Source organism: Leptonotus elevatus, chromosome 10 (assembly GCF_054856555.1).
Source record: "Leptonotus elevatus isolate MCC_2025b chromosome 10, RoL_Lele_1.0, whole genome shotgun sequence".
Taxonomy (NCBI): Eukaryota; Metazoa; Chordata; class Actinopteri; order Syngnathiformes; family Syngnathidae; genus Leptonotus; species Leptonotus elevatus.
The window spans coordinates 19048309-19061483 of record NC_141248.1 but is presented as its reverse complement, the minus strand read 5'-3'; positions in this window follow the sequence as shown (position 1 = coordinate 19061483).

The window sequence follows — 13175 nt, the reverse complement described above, 5'->3', positions numbered from 1 at the left end:
TAAAGCAAGACTGGAACACTGAAGGTATATGCTGCTTGTAACGGGGGGAAAAAAATCGGTATCGGCAAAAATCGGCATCGGCAGGTCAGACTTTTTAAAAGATCGGGGATAAGAAAATTGTGAATTTACTTGTTTGTTATGTAACTTAGCTACATTTTTATACTGTATCACAATAGGACAATGTTAAAAACAGAACAAATATTTACTTGGTTGTTTAATTTCCCACTTCACTGACTCAACTATTTGTATACATACAAGCGATTCAAAAGTACATTTTCCACAAAACACCCCCGTCCCAGCAACATAGTATGCCCTTAAACACCCTCCTCTGATGGGACCTCCAAAGGCGGAAAATTTGCCAGGCTGACTGCGTGCCCCTCGTTTCATGTCAGTGCCGTTTATACCAAATAGGAATAAAGGCGGAAAAATGCCATCTTTTACAGGTGGGTGAGCTGCACCTTCCCCTCTTGTCTAACTTAAATATATTTAGTCAGTGCCCCCAGACCCTGACAGCAGCTGCTGCTGAGGTTTGGGTGGGAGCTCATTACTCCGCGGTGGAGCCCAGCCAAAAGTCGGGGAGGCTTACTTTTTTTTGGGCTGCTTTATTTCATACGGGTAAATCTTAACGCTATACACGTCGTGATCTGTTCCATGTGTGGAGCGTGCGGCAGTCTTCTTTACGCCCCCGCCCCTCCACAACCCTCCGCCCCAACTTAACTCAAATTGACTTCCGTTTTTTTGAATCCTGGATGCACCACAATTAGTTGAAAGGCCTGACTTTTCTTTCTTGACACATTTATCCACTCTCTTGTCAAACAATTGCCTCATGTAGAGAGCCTGCTCCTTAACTCATTCACTGCCATAAGTTCATAAATTCATAAATTCATAAAAAATTAAGAAATTAAATTTGGGGTGACAGGCGATTACATTTTTTTTTTATTGTAACTAATCGCATGACTTCACTAGTTAACTCATGATTAATCACAAATGTAATATCTGTTGTAAATGTACAATAAAACATGTCTAGGTTTTCATGCTCTTGTCAACAAAAGTGGGGGAAAAAAAAGTTTAACTAATAGAAATAGTTTAAATGAATTTTTGACGTATATAGCCGTCAATGGACAACGAATGAATTACAAAAAAAAAGAGAGAAAACATTATTACAAATTTGGGGCGTCAGGCGATAATTTTTTAAAAATCATAATTAATCGCATGACTTCACTACTTAACTCACAATTAATCACACATTTTATATCTGTTCTAAAAAAATCTAGGTTTTCATACTCTTGTTAATAAAAGTGGGAAAAAATGTTAAACTAATAAAAATAGTTCAAATGAATTTTTGACGTCTATAGCCGTCAATGGCAGTGAATGGGTTAATATTCTCATAAGTAATTGGCACCAATCAAAATAGCTTTGTAATTACTTAGAGATGCCACACGATGGCAGCAAAGCACTTTTCCCCCCTTTTAGACAAGGCTATGTCTTAACTAAATCAGGCTCCTTCATTGGCCCAAAGATGCCACAAAATGGTTTAAAGGTGCTAGCTAGCTAAACAGCTAACCAGACAGACGGACAAATGAAGCTTCATGAAGCACCTGTGAATTTTTTTTTACTCCTCTAGATGGCACTCTTGGTTTAAAAGCTAACCTCAAGTAAAATGTTTTGTTGATCAAAAAAAAATAGATTTGCCGCATATTGAATCGATACGAGAATTGTGCACGGTAATATCGCGATATTTTGCCGAAACGATTTTTTTTCAACATACCTAGAAACTGGCATAAAGTGTCTCCCTTAACTCCTCCTGTCTGCACTGCATATATTTCAACCCTCTTCAACTCTGTGGTCCAAGGCTCTCAAGACAAAAAAATGTCCGTCCCTCAAGCGCCTTTTCTGTTAATCGGGGATCTTTCAGAGCTTCACACTCGATGCCTCCTCACACCCACAATCGTGCGGTTTGGGGAGATCTTCGGGGAGCTGTCGTTTATTTATCAGAGACATATTGAGCTGGCGGCACCAGGGGATCTTCAAGCGCGTCAAGTCTCCTCGTCTCAGGAGTCGGGTGACCGAGAGTATCGGATGTCCCTGTCTTTTATTGAGTGATTGGGTGCAACCCAAGTGAAGTGTGCTTGATTTGTATTTCCTTTTGAGGAGAGGGGACTGATGTGTGGCCACTTCCTGGTCAAGATGAGAAAAGGGGATCAAGATGAACAAAAATTGGAGAGGCTGTCAAGTTCAAGAAGCTCAGATTGGAAAAAAAAAAAAAAAGCCAAGGCGGGTGGAGTAGGAACGCAGTGGTGAAATAGAAATGGTCTTATAAGCAAGGTAAAATAAGCATATAGCTCATGGGGACTTTTATTACTTATAACCTGAAACCCCAAAAATCAAAACAAACACAAAAAAGGCCAAGCTGCGCCATATGTGTGTGCAAGAGGAAGCCTGACTTCTTTTCGTCAGACCACCCAGCGAACCCGCCCACACGCTGCCTCCTCAAATGAGACTGTGCAGGACCTAACATGGCGGCCTTCGCAAGATCCCCCAAACGAATCCTTTCAGAAGGGCGACAAACAAGCAAATGCCTAAACCGTTGCTTTTTTGAAGAACTCGACAATGTGGTATTGAACCGAGAGTAAATTTGGACCAGTATCGCTGATACCGATACTTTTTAATAATCCGACTGGGTGCGTCAAATTGAGAACATTTGAATGAATTTTCATGACATTCAAGTGAGTTTTCCACACATAGTATTTTTAATTTGTTAAAACTCACATCAGAATGTGTGAAATGTTTAAAATATCATAAAAACGCTTTTGATTAGAAACAGTCAAGCTGAGCTGTGATTGGTCATTGCTGGTGGTGCAACGGATCACAAAAGTCACGGACGGCACATTCCCTTCCTAAATTAAACATGATGAGTGAATTACAAAGTAGCCTTGGTCCAGACTATTGAAAAATAATTCAAGTCAGCTGTCAAACTTACTTACCAGCCGGCAGCCAGACAGTCATCGGTCATGCTAACAGGTAGCCGCTAGCCACTTTCGTCTGAGACTTCTGCTGTATCATACAATGACGGCGTAATTAATTAGCGTCCTAAATTAGCAATTGAACATGAGTTATTATAATGTCAATCAACTACGATAAAAAAAATGTCTAAAAGGGAAGGCAAGCTAGCTAGCCATCACGCCACGACGTGGGCCATCTTCAAAGTAAAAGTGTACTAAGGCTATTTGCTTTGCGGTCAATGTATTACATTATTTGGTCAACTTTATTGTGAAGTTAGGCTTAGCGTCAGAGGTGGCAAATCCAGGTCCAGAAAGTAAAAACCCTGCCACAGTTTGGCTTTAGCCATTGATGCTACCTATTTAGCTCCCTAGCAGTTAAACGAGCACCATGGGAGCTAGCTAGCTAGCTAGCACCTGGGGCTAAAGCCAAAATGTGGCAGGGTTTTTACTTTCTGGACCTGGATTCGCCACCTCTGCTTAGCGTGTTATGTTGAGTATGTTGCACTGTGAATGCACACTTTGTGGGGCCTGATCCGAACCGACCACGGATCAATGATGGCCCGTTGCGTTGCAGCACTAGTATTACTGACCCCTGAGCAACTGTGATGTCATTTTCAGACAACAGCAAGTGGCAAAAATGGCCGCCCCTGAGATAGATAAAAACGGGTGGATTTTGCTCCTTAATTCATTTTCCACAAACATAATATTAATCAAATTGTGTTTTGACTAGTGTGGCCGCATAGAACATATTGCAAAGAACATTTTTAGGTTGACTTCCACTTTCGAGTGCTTTTTATTCTAAACTCAAACACCTCATCCTAGACAAAAATACCTGTTGCCTTAACAACTTGTTAAACAGCTGAATGTGATTTATTAACAACAAACCCATTGGCCTCATAATACTTCTTTTTTTCAATCTTCTTTCAGCCAGACAAAATGGCGCTGCTCATACTTGAACGGTTGACACTAATGTGAGCGTGAATATACGTTTTATAATCATCCGGAAGGAATTTGTTTTTAAGCACTTTTGCTTCTACACAGAATTAACAAAAATGCATGAAAATTTTTCATATTCAAAAAAATGTGCATCTTAAAAAAACGAGAGGAACAATTTGTCCGCGCCGGCTAAGTCAACCGGAGTGCAAATGTCGAAATCCTCCCCAAAGCCCTTCGATGCTTTGAGTGAAAATAAAGAAAGTGTCCTTCCCCCCGCTAGCCCGAAGCCACAGCATGCGGTCTACTTTGGTGCTGCGCTAAAAATGGCAGTCGGGCGGCCTCGGGTGAAGCCCAGAACAGCCTCCACCGTAATGGCCCCGCGTGGGTGTGGCCCCTCGTAGATGGCTTTTGAGGGGGCCCCTCCCGGACGCCCGCGCCCCTTGCCAGCGCCCAAGGGCTCCAAGCTGCCTGACCAGAGACACCGCGATGCGGCCCACGCTGAATCCGGGCCCAGCCGGGCCGGGGTGGGTTGGGCTTAGGTCAACGCCGCTGTCGAAAGGGCTTTCAAGGTTTTTGCAGCAGGTCCCTGCACTCCTGCCCTCTGCTGGGGTCACAGGGCAGAAAGAAGGATAAACACAAATATTGCATGGGAAAATATGATGCTCGCTCCTTTTTTGTTGGTTCTGCAGTCACATTGTATCGTGAATTGAAACATTTGTATCTGAGTTTTCGCCATCACTTTTACTGCATGGTGGTTCAAATGTTTAGCATTACTGCTAATTACCATTATGATAAATGTTGAAATTACAACTCAAGTGTCAAAAAACATAACATTATTATTATTTTTTAATCGTTACATTTCTTTTGGTAGCATTGGAAGAATTTCAAAGATATTCTATATTCATTATAGCTGGCTTAAGTTTGCAAAATGCACCAAAAATATTATAAAAAATCATTCATGAAAGATGACAGTGACTTTATTAGAAATCAAACTAAGCAAAAGTGTCTTAGTAGCCTTTTAAAACGTAAAAAAAAAAGTGTATTACTGGTACTTTAAAAAGATTAGACACGTTTTTACATCGTCCTAGTCCTTTTTAGATGTCTTATTTAACTTAATTTTTTTGATTTTGTTTGTTTTGTTTTGATTTAACATGTAACATTTAAAATTCAATCAGTCAATCACACATAATGATGAACACATAAATAAAATCTAATTAAATGCATCTATGAAACTAAATACATGAAAAGTAAATAAAGCATAAAAATAAATGAATTACAATTAATTCCATATATTTAAAAAACAATAAAATCAAAATTTCCTAAGAAAAAAAAAACACACACCGGTAAATAAATAAGGGCATATCATTTGATATTTCACTTATTCCTCGAGCCTCGCCCCAATTTTTTTTTTAAATAAAATGAAAAGACAAATCCTGCATTGGACACACAGTGTATAAGAGATCAACCCGGGCCATGTTGCAAATAGCTCTTTCCCCGCTGTTTTAAACAGATTTGTATATTTTAATACAGAAACAGATAGAAATATTTTCCTGATGAAAGACTCTAATCTGTATTTTGGTAGGTTTCATGTTTTTATAGCAATAGAACACAATATTCTGTGGGCCTTGCAAAATCAGTCAAAATCCAGTAAACCAGCCGGGAGCGAAGGGGGTTGCTTCAGTGAAAATGGCTTGGAGTGAATGAGTTAAGATAGAACCCAGGGTCAGCAGATACAATGAAAATCGCAGAGGCCCCAGAATTGAACCCTGTGGAACACCGTACATTCTGTTATACAGTACATTCGCAATTGGCCCATTACCAATATCTGGTATCGATCCCCGCCCATCCTTAATAATTAATGCTGATGGTCAGAAAGCAGTTTAGAGTATTTCGGTTCGGAGAATCTGCTCTGTTGAATGGCGCTCCTGTCACTCTTAAATCAAGCACCACATCTTCCGATCATGTCGACTTTTTACCCCCGCCGCCTTCTCTGGACGTGCGTGTGTAACGCCTCGCCGTGCGGGTTAACTTCTCCATGTAAAACGCGCACATGTGATAGTAATGCAGCCCGAGAGGCGATAGTAAACGATACGACGAAGAAGGCAGCCCCTCACCTTCTGGTTCGAATCAGCGGGGGGAAAAAGGGCTCCGAGGGGGTTTACTTTTGGATAGGTTGGCTTTTATTGCTTCTCCCCTTTTGGTTGGGGCCTGTTTGTGGAAGTGTGGCTGGCGGTCGGCCCCTCAGCTGGCAGCGCGGCGGCGTTTAATTGCTCTTTGTTGTGGCGGGCTGATGGGAGAGAGGAGGAGGAGGCCCTGTGGTCTTCCCTGCACAATGGGGCTTCGGCCTGCCAACTCACACACACACACACACATGCACTGCCCATGCACCTACACACTGCTTGAAATTCATCTCCATTTATCAGCAGTGTCGAAATGCAACACATAATTCCTGTCATTTGAACGTAACTAGTTGCACACATGGACAAAATTATTGGTGTACCCTTTCGTTAAAGAGAGGAAAACCCACAACGGTCATTGAATAACTTGAAGCTGACAAAAGTCATAATAATTCAAACTGCGCCCTCGTACCCCCTTCTGCTCAATGGCGAATCCTCTAAATGATCATCATACTTTGACACCTGCACACATTAGATGGCACTGGCAAAAAAGAAGAAGAAAAAGCTGCTCAATTTAGTCTCGCGCATCTGGGTAGGATACCTGCTTCCGATTGGGGCTCATTTGGGCAAATTCCCATGTTGGAGTTCATCAAAATATATTGGAATTTGAAACTTTGAGCACAAATAGTCAACTTCATCATTAATTTCAGGCTTGGCTCCTTCAGACTGCTAAATTGCATTTTGATCAGTGCGCAGGAACTAGTGTGAATTTTTTTTGGGGGGTTGGGGCCGCATAACATACAGATATTTTAACAGGTTATAAACGTTTGCAAAAACTGGTGAGTTTTGGGTGTTTCAGGCAAATAACTTTTTGTAAGAAGAACAATAATAAGCACATTGATGCCGAGAAAATGCACCAAATGTAACAGACATTGCGTTATTTTTATGGTCCAACAGAATTATTAAAACGCTTTTACCGCCAAAAACGTTTAATGACGTATACTAAAATCCCAATGAATGCCGCCAAAAACGTTAATTGACGTTAACTACGTTTTTTCCCCCCCTCAATGGGCAGTGCAACGTCTTGTGCTACGCTGGTTTGTGAAATCCCAAAACATCCACTAACTATGGCCAACAGATGGCAGCATTGTATCTCTTTTCAATGGGCTCCCGTGTATCAAATTATATGAAAACATGGCGCAAATAGAACGTTTTCAAGGATGAGCGTTTGTCACATTAAATCTAATACACAGAGCGTCACTAAACAATTTTTTTGTGTCAAAGTCACTGTTGTGCAGAAAATGTATCTTTTCACAAAAATCTTGTTTTCTCCTTATTTAATTGCCTCGTTTACGTTTGCCGCGCACCTAATGGCCTCAATAACGTCTTCTAGCTGCGGTGCTATTAATAGAACGGTGCCGTTTTACGGCTTTCACAGACGCTAATTATAGCTCTTACATATACTACATATTTGTAATGTGGCTTTTTCGTTTCCCTTTGGGTTTTATGTATATAACCACATATTTTATTTGGAACTTTTTTCCCCCTGGCCACTGGATTATTTGTTTCATCTTTTAAATTCATTTTATTGTGTGTTCTATGCAAAATGACTTTTATGAGCAAATTGAAAAAATATAATTGCCATTAATTTCATTAAATTTTAAGGAAATTTGCTATAGTTGGGATATATATGTCTTTTTTTAAATTATCTGTCGCTCTTATTAAAAAAAAAAAAAGGAAAAAAATATGTCATTGTTTTTTGGGGGGGAAATTGTATGTACCATAAACACTAATGGTATCGGCATCTGTGAGGACTGAAGATTTGAGTATGGATATTGGTATCGGTCAAAAAAAAAGTGGTATCGAACATCCTTACCAAATTATTTTTTTTTAACAAATAGGCTTAGATAACTTATAACTAACTAATAGTCTGATTTACCGTTCCATAGTGCTGTTATAATGATTGGCCAGTGGCTGGCGCTTCAGTCACACAGCAAGACTGAAGAATAAAGACAGAAAAGACCATGCTTGCGATGTCATAGTTTGTATAGCAAAGAGCTTACTGGTCTTGGCAGACAGCAGAGTGTTGGGGGAAATGATAAATGTACGTATAATTATAATCTATATATAATAATAAGGGATGGGATGAGAGTAAACAGAAGCTACACGCTTAGTGTGTCGGTGCTGTTTTGTCAAGGGCCAAAGCCTATCATTATCGCATTTGTGAGGAACAGTTGCTGAATAATGGGTCGCGTGTGTGTTTGGAGGGGTAATGCGTCGCAGTGATTGGGCCCCTCCCAGCACATGTGCGTGTGCGTGCGCAAGGGAGAATCCTGACGACATCGAACATAATTCCTCTTTTATGCTTTTTATTGGAGTGATGACATATGAACAGAGACTCTTTCTATAAAGCAGGACTGCGCAAGGACTGGATTGAGAATGTAAATGCAAAAAAAAAAAAATGGTGATTGCTTTACAAAATGAAATTTACTTTAATTAATTGAAGGGAAGAAAAACAGGCATACATTTTGTGGCTTGAATTATAATTTTTTTTAATTAATGAAAAAAATATAAAGAATATATATTTTGGCGGTGGGTGGGGAATAACTTTTGTTCCGGATTTTTTTTTAATTAAAGTATTTTTCTTAAAAAAAATAGTGTTTTGGGGCAGAATTGACCTTTTCTTAATTATTTATTTCTATCAAAAATGTTGAAAAATTAGTTTTCAATGTCTTTATATTACAAAAACATTACCCTTTTCAATGCAATATTTTTTTTTATTTTTTATTTTTTTTTACAAATATAACTTTCCCTGAAAATGTTGAACTTTTATTCCTAAAATATGACTTAAAAATTATATTATTAATGTGTTTTTTTCCTGTAATTTAAGAAAAAAACATACCTTAAATATAATTATACGTGACTGAATATAACTTTTTTTAAAAATAAAAAAATAGCAAAACAAATCTAAAGCTATTGCATCTATCATAACTATATTCTTCTACTTTTTTTTAATCATTATTTTCAGTGTAACCCTACATTACATTGTTACAGTACATTGTTGTCATAAAAAAAAAAAAAGCTTTCCACCATGTCGCGAGTTTTGAATGTCCAATCCCAACCGTGTCTTTGCATTGTTGGCTTTTCCCGCATCCCTTCACGTGTGTTTATACCGATTCTTCATTCTGCTCCTCCGTCACGGTGGCTTTTGTGCTCACTTTGTGGTGACTTTTGTGTATTCCTTGTGTGATTTACTCTGCAACTGGAGAAATATGGTGATCTTCTTCTTCTTTTCCAGTGATGCACTTACTGTAAAAGTGTTCCCCCTGCCCACAATCGCTGATGAGTCAGTGCACGCACGTAAACAGAACAAAGCACAAACAGTCTGGGAATATGTTTACATATGCAGCACAGTGGCGTGTGTGTGTGTGTGTGTGTGTGCGTGTGTGGGGGTGCACGTGTGTGTGTGTCTGCTCCTGATATCTGTGTGCGTGGATGTGTGCGGAAAAGAAACCCGCCGCTGGGCCGCTGCAAGTTTCTGGAAATGAAAATGGAAACTGGCACCAATTAGGGAAACCAATAAAGTAACCTCAGTTCTATACGTTTGCCAAGTGGTGAAGGGGATTGGGACTGGAAACGGCTTCAGTTACATTCAGGATCGAGTTAACGTACAGATAACATCAGACAGTTGTGTGTGTGTGTGTTTTTTTTTTAAAGCGCGCGCTATTGTCCTCTTTGACCCTACACAAGCCGGACTTGGTGTAGGTACCATTTAGGAACATGTTCTGATTCAGTTGAACACTTAATAACTGTGACCCCTGCCTTTAGAATACCGCTAAATTGTTCCACATTCGTCCGCAAAATGTTCATTCACTAGACATCTCATTAAATATACCTACGGAGCAACAAACTGAGAGGTGTGAATATTTTTGCTTCATGAGAAAGGAACTTATTAGCTGTTAGTATGACGGGTTGTACGCCACACTACAACAACAGGAATAAATATATTGCTGAAGTCCACATGTATAAACACTTCCCACTTATGTGCTTGTTTTTATTTCATCAAAAATAACCAACACTCTAAAAACAGTTGGGTCCAAAATGGACTGATCCTCGACTTGGGTCGATTTGATCTTTGACTTTGAGTCAAGAAATGGGTCTGTCAGCGTAAAACAACTCATAAATATTGGTAATATCCTTTACTTGGGTCAAAATGGGTCATTTTGTATAAAACAACCCAGAATGAAAGCAGATCGGTCCATTTTTGATCCATAAGTGGGTTACTTTTGACCCAACAGTTTTTAGCTCATTCACTGCCATTGACGGCTATAGACGTCAAAAATTCATTTGAACTATTTTTATTAGTAAAAGATTTTTTCCCACTTTTGTTAACAATAGTTTGAAAACCTAGATTTTTTTTATTGTATTAGAACAGATATAAAAATTGGGATTAATCGTGAGTTAACTAGTGAAGTCATGTAATTAATTACGTTTTACGAATTTTTAAAATCTTTTCTTAAAAAAGAAAAAGATTATGAAAAATGTTCTTAAATTAGGGGCATCAGGCGATTAAAATTTGCAATCGTAATTAATCGCATGACTTCACTAGTTAACTCATGATTAATCACACATTTTACATCTATTCTAAATGTACAAAAACATTTTTTTAATAGGTTTTCATACTCTTGCTAGCCTTGTTAGCTAATTCTATTCCATGCAGCTCTGCTTATATTTAGATTTTTCACATGATCATGTTTTTATATATCAAATATAAATCTCCTTAAAATATTTTTTAAATATATAAATCTCAGAAAAAAGTCCCATAAAATGACAGCTATTGTCTTGTACTTCAATATTTTATTTTCAGTGCTTATTATCAGAAGCTAGCATTGTTAGCTGATGCTATTCCGTGCAGCTCTGCTTATATTTTGGCTTTCACATGGTCATGTTTTTCCATTTAGTTCAACCTTTGCTTGAAAACATCAACTTTTCTTGTGTGGAGAAACGCCACGTCAAGGCGATAATATGTAAATGAGCCGCACTGTTCCGGAAAATTAAGAACAGCATTTTCAGAAAGGCATATAATAAAATATTTACTGGTTGGTTAATTGCAGACACTCTAGACATCCAATTAGGCAATCCATACGTTTTCAACAGCACTTGTTGGTGGGTGTGCTGGAGTCTATCCTAGCTGGTCCTCCCAGGACTGGTCGCCGGCCAATCGGAACGGCACATACAACCAATCATTCACACTCATATTCACACCAACGGACAAGGTCGAGTCCTCAATGAACCTCAAAGGCCCCAACATATGCCAAGCCGAGATTCGAACACGGAACCTCTTGACTGCGAGGCAGACATGCTAACCGCTCAATTCAGTTGACAACATCGCACTTGGCTAGCAAACGAACTCGGGAAGAAGCACGAGCTTCCATTCCGCAGCTATGCAAATATATGCACAGTCACAGCATTCTTGTGTGTTGCCTTTTTTTTTGTGTGTGCGTTTTTTTTATCAACCCCACTCTCACAATGACTCATGTGTCCGCCGAAATACTTTTGGACTGCGAAAACAATTCTCCGCTCCAGACGGCAGTTTTTTTTTTTTCTAAAGGAAGAATTGCAAAATATTTCTCACTGTGGCTTTCAAGTTTTATTTATATATATATCCCGACATTTCCTTTCCCTTATGGCTCTTTTCTTTCCGCTGGTGCCGTTTGAAAGCTTTCTCGTCTCTGGACTCTTTTCCTGTCATCTAACACCCCCCCCCACTCAAAGTTTCTCTCCATCCCTGCCACTACCCCCTCTGTCTGCCTTCCACAGTCTCTTTGGCATCTGAGTGGGACTCATGTGGGACTGATTGAGGCTGGAGGATGCAGACCTCATCAAAGCATCAGTGTGGTCGAACGCGAGTGAGCGACGGAGGCTCCAATCTCGCGCTGGTTAATGAGACCCCCCCACCTCCTCACCCCCCACCCCCGTCCCTCTCCTCCTGTTCCTCCTTCCTTCCCCCCCTCCCTCCAGCCGTGACATCCCTCCAGCGCCCATTGCAACACATCAGTTTAATCTTTCCTTCTCTTGTTGCGACCCCCCCCCACTTCCTTCCTCATCCCCCCCCCCATCCTTTTGACACCCCAGTATTCAAATCCCACCCCCCCTTCTACTCTCTCATTTAGTCCACTCCAATAGATTTCGTTTTATGCACACGTGCTTGTGAAGACGCAAACGTTTTAGATTAAAAAAAAAAAAATCATGACTAATGTATGAACTCCGCCTTTGGTTACACTGCGGACAAGCATGAAAAATAACCACAACATGAATACAGTAAGCAAAGCCACTTGAGGAAAAAAAAAAAATCAAAATCCAGATGGCAACTGTTAAAAATCATCGAGCACTTCTACACCATCGTACGGTCATCCCTTGCTATATTGCGCTTCGCTTCATCGCAGACTTTTTATTACTGTGCTTTCAATGTGGATAATTCACTGCGTCACAGGGTTTTTGCTGTGATTATTTTTCTCAATATACTAGAGATCTGAGATCTGAAAATGGCCGTGCACAGACACCTGATGGTGCTTGAGAGGGGCTGCAAAGAGGAAGCGTGTGGCATCATATTAAAAAAAGGCTTGAGGCGGTAATTACTGCCAAAAGTGCATCAACAAAGTGTTGAGCCAATAGCTGTGAATAGTTAACCAGTGAATTATTTCTTCTTTTCTTAAAAAACAAAAAAAACAAAAAAAAAGCAAAAATATCCAAACTTTTTTTCACGGCATTATGAGGTGTTGTGTGTAGAATTTTTTGAGGGGGGGGGGGGTGTTGGGGGGTAATTTTGTCGTTTTTGACATGAGGCTGTAACATAACAATATGTGGAAAAAGTGAAACGCTGCAAAATTCTTTCTTTCTTTTGTGTACTCCTTAATACTCGAAATTTGCCTTCCCACTTGACCGTTTTGGTAAAAAGGTGTTTTATTTTAATTAAATATTGTTGACAAATACACATTTGATCAAACTGAAATAAAACAGTCTGCCAGACATTTTACTTCAATGTAGCTTATACTGTAAAACTGTAGGCATTTCAGTCTCGTGGTGTCACAGTCCGAACACTAGGGGGCACTATGTAAAA